This window comes from Atta colombica, unplaced genomic scaffold (assembly GCF_001594045.1).
Source record: "Atta colombica isolate Treedump-2 unplaced genomic scaffold, Acol1.0 scaffold254, whole genome shotgun sequence".
Taxonomy (NCBI): domain Eukaryota; kingdom Metazoa; phylum Arthropoda; class Insecta; order Hymenoptera; family Formicidae; genus Atta; species Atta colombica.
The window spans coordinates 501,843-505,592 of record NW_017259353.1 but is presented as its reverse complement, the minus strand read 5'-3'; the positions used below and the strand labels follow the sequence as shown (position 1 = coordinate 505,592).

Below are 3,750 nucleotides of genomic sequence, written 5' to 3'. Positions count from 1 at the left end.
TTTAAATATATATATATATATATATATATCTTCTTAGTATCGCTTTTCAACATATTTGTGTAACGATTCACAAGTTCCGATTCCGTGAAGGTTTTGAGCTGTTCTCCAAACCACGTATACATGTTTCCTTATTCCAAGAACTGAGTAGTTATAATTCGAAATCAACGAAAATATATTAATTAAGAAGAATAAATCTATTTTTGATTAAAATAGATCTTAGTGTTTAAATATTTCATTTGCAATAAATTATTCATAATTCTTAAGATGTTTATATGTATAAGCATCAAATTATTAATAATATTATAATATTAAATTGCTTTGTCAATTTAATGTGTGATATTACTTTAGTTCATGTTTGCATTTCAAGATTGAAAAAGATTTCAGCTCGCGGCTTGTAGAATTAGATATGTATATAAATAATTCACACTGAGATATTTAAGTACAAAGATCAGCTTTTGATCGAAAATAAATTTATTTCTCTTAATTGATCTAAAAACTGAAATGAATTATTATTTGGCTTTGGCTTATACTGTTAGCTACGCAGAGTTTCTTTTTGACTAGATTATTTTATCTTTCGGTAAATTTTAATTTATTCATTTTTTCGTTTTCGTTCTCATTCTCGTTCTTTTTTCCTTTCTCTTTTGCGTTTTCTTTTGTTCATTAGGTAAATTATCACAGTTCATAATTTATTCGAAGGTGGAAACAACCGGTTCTTAATGGTCCAAACAAATGAAAATGGAAGTAGCAATATGTTATAAAGCAACATTATAATTAATCAGTATTTGCAAAATTGATATCCATTATTTTGGATTATATGTATATTTTCTGATTAATTTGATGCTTATTTCGTATTTTTCACAGTGAGTTATAAACAATCCATTTTCGCGTAATTCAATATTTATTTAAACGCAGTTACACTGTATGTTTACTATAAACTGTGAATTTTCTCGAAGTTCGTTATACAGTAATATTTGTTTTATTACCGCAAAATCAGAGTTTTGTGGAGAAAGAGAGAGAGAGAGTTGCAATGCAATCGCTAGTGACAGAGATGTCTAAATTTTCTTTACATTAGTCAACTACACTAACAAGAAAAGCTTTCTCTTGTGAAGCATCTCCGCGCGCTCCACTTAATTCTTCTATATACCTTTCCTTTATCTCTTTGACGTTTTTAAGCGTGTATTATTATTATTTCGTGATTAAATATAAATTGATATTGAAATAAAACAACAACTAAACTTAACTTTATAAATGTGCGAGTATTATTAGATTTATATTTAAATTTTTGTACATTTTTGACATTATAAATATCATTTTATGGATGGTTAATAAGATAAATAAAAGAAATATTTATCATTCTGTTCAAATATATGATATTAAGAAATCATAATATTTCTTTTTTCATCAAATCATACGATTTTTTATTTTTAAATATATTTATTCGAAAAAATCAAGTAATCACGCATTATGAGCTTATACCGTACAATACATATTTTTCTTGCAACTTGAGTCACGATTTTCCGGAGTGAATTAGATATGTAATATTTAACGTGAGTCAATTTCATTGCTCGAATATATGGGAAATTTACACATTAATTTCGCTGGATGGATTTACCCCATGGTTACCTCATAGTTTATACCTATAACGGCAATATATTATCATAAATTTAGCAATACTTCGTAGTTGAATCAGATCTTCACAAAACTGCGGAAATTTCAATAATTGTCATCCGAATAGAAATTATATCAAATACATCTTCACATCCATTAGATATAGACTGCAAATCGTTAACAGGAAGTCGCATTACCTTCGTAACTATTTCCTACCGTAATTAAGATTTGTTTTTCAAATTTACTTATTTTTCTATTCTGAATGCGAGATGTGTTGACATGAGCGCAATATGCACAAAATATATGTCTGTCAGACATTGAACAAGCATATTCTTCGTGATGTGAAACGCAATAATATATTATTATAAAAAAAATACTAGTATTAATAGAAATCCCTCTTAAAAAAACGAACTAATTAGTGTTCCAATAAACTATTTAACTATACTGATGTATTTTATCAATTACTGATATAATATCACAGTTATTGATAAAACTAATCAGTTCTTTTGAACAAAAGATTACATTAATAAAATAATAGATAATAATAGATATTATTATATAAAAATATATATAATATAATATTAGTATTTATAAAGTACTAGATAATAGAATATTCTTATGTCTAATTTCTAATTCAACGATGAATACTATCCAGAGAGATGATAGAAAAGCGTAGTGACGGTTACTGTATCTCCGAGTTGCAGAATATATTTCATTGTACGTCTGTCGCTTGGGAAAATGCGCTTTTATCTATAAGACATTCATTAGCATTGCAAGTTACAACTGCCATCTGTTTTTAATGATTGATTGTGCCTGGCTTTACTGTCGGGCCAAGGCGTCGCGCCGCGTCGGAGTTTATCATTGAAATCCTACATAATCCGATATTGCTGAAACTTTTGCATTCGTTTAATATTGTATGACTTCTCAGATATTTCCGTTGCTCACTGTTACAAAATAATTCAATACAGCTCTTAACAGTTTTCGTTAGTACTTTGCAGACACGTCTAAATGTAAAATTATTGTAAATATTATAATAATATTATATATGTTTAATATTGTTATATATTTAAGAAATATATATTTTAAGAAATTTATATAAAGATATGATGTGCAAATAATGCAGAAAATTATGTCAATTCTTTCAGTCTGTCAATTAAATTCTGAACGTAGGTAATTTTTTAAGAATTATTATATGAGATAAAACATAATTTGAACAATTAAGAATATATTATATATAAATTAAAAGAATTGTTTTATGATAAGATAAATGAAAAAATAGATTTTTGGTATTATATTATAACTTCATATTTATTTTGTTATTCTAAAACAGATATATCAGTTCTATTATCCGATACACCGTATGCCATTGTACATTTCATGACTGCATGCGATCAGAATGCCTTTTCAGCTGGTAGTATGTTGTTTCGTTAATAATGTAATATCAGAGATGTTTCCGTTTCCTGATCCGCAACGCGCATTCATCTGTGTAGTGAAAATGTGTGATCTGTGTAATGTAGTAAACAAAACGACATAAATTACTATCACCGAAGTTTCTCAGATTACAATACTTTATTATTCGAGCTTTAAATTGAATATCATTTCAGCTGCAACAAAAATTTACCTTTCATCAAAAAATTTCATTAAAAAATAAAATTCTAAAATACCAAATAAATTCACGATCATTTCAAGCTAATACATGATAAACTTTGACAATTAAAGTACATTTTAAACGATAAAAAAATAAATATAGTTACGGTAAAGACTTGTACATAGTGCGGTTCATACCCTTTAAATCTTTTAGGGTGAAACTTGAGCCAGTTTTTGAAAAAGAGTAGCAGATTTTTATTTTTTTGGAATGAGATTCTCTTCAAGAAAAATTTTACTTTAAAAGAGGGAGCGTAATTTCATTTTTTTTTTTTTTGAGTAAATCTCACTTCAAACGAGTAACATCTCATTCCAAGAATTCTTTTTCTGGATGAAAATATTTTCAATCTTTTTTAAAGACTGATTTAATTTTCAGTCTTTTGGAGATTTCACTCTAAGAGATTTACAGAACAAGTTTAGAGACAAAAGTCGTATAAAATAAAGCAGTTAGATAAACGTTTTAAATATTTTTTAAATTAAAAATTGATCTTTTACAGA

The 3,750-nt window shown here is 26.7% G+C and overlaps 1 protein-coding gene across 1 annotated transcript in view; it reads right to left on the bottom strand.

Annotated features, from left to right (window-relative positions):
* Positions 1–3,750, bottom strand: part of LOC108689079 (ankyrin repeat and death domain-containing protein 1A-like) — a 26,416-nt gene that overhangs the window by 13,787 nt on the left and 8,879 nt on the right. The window lies entirely within an intron of this gene.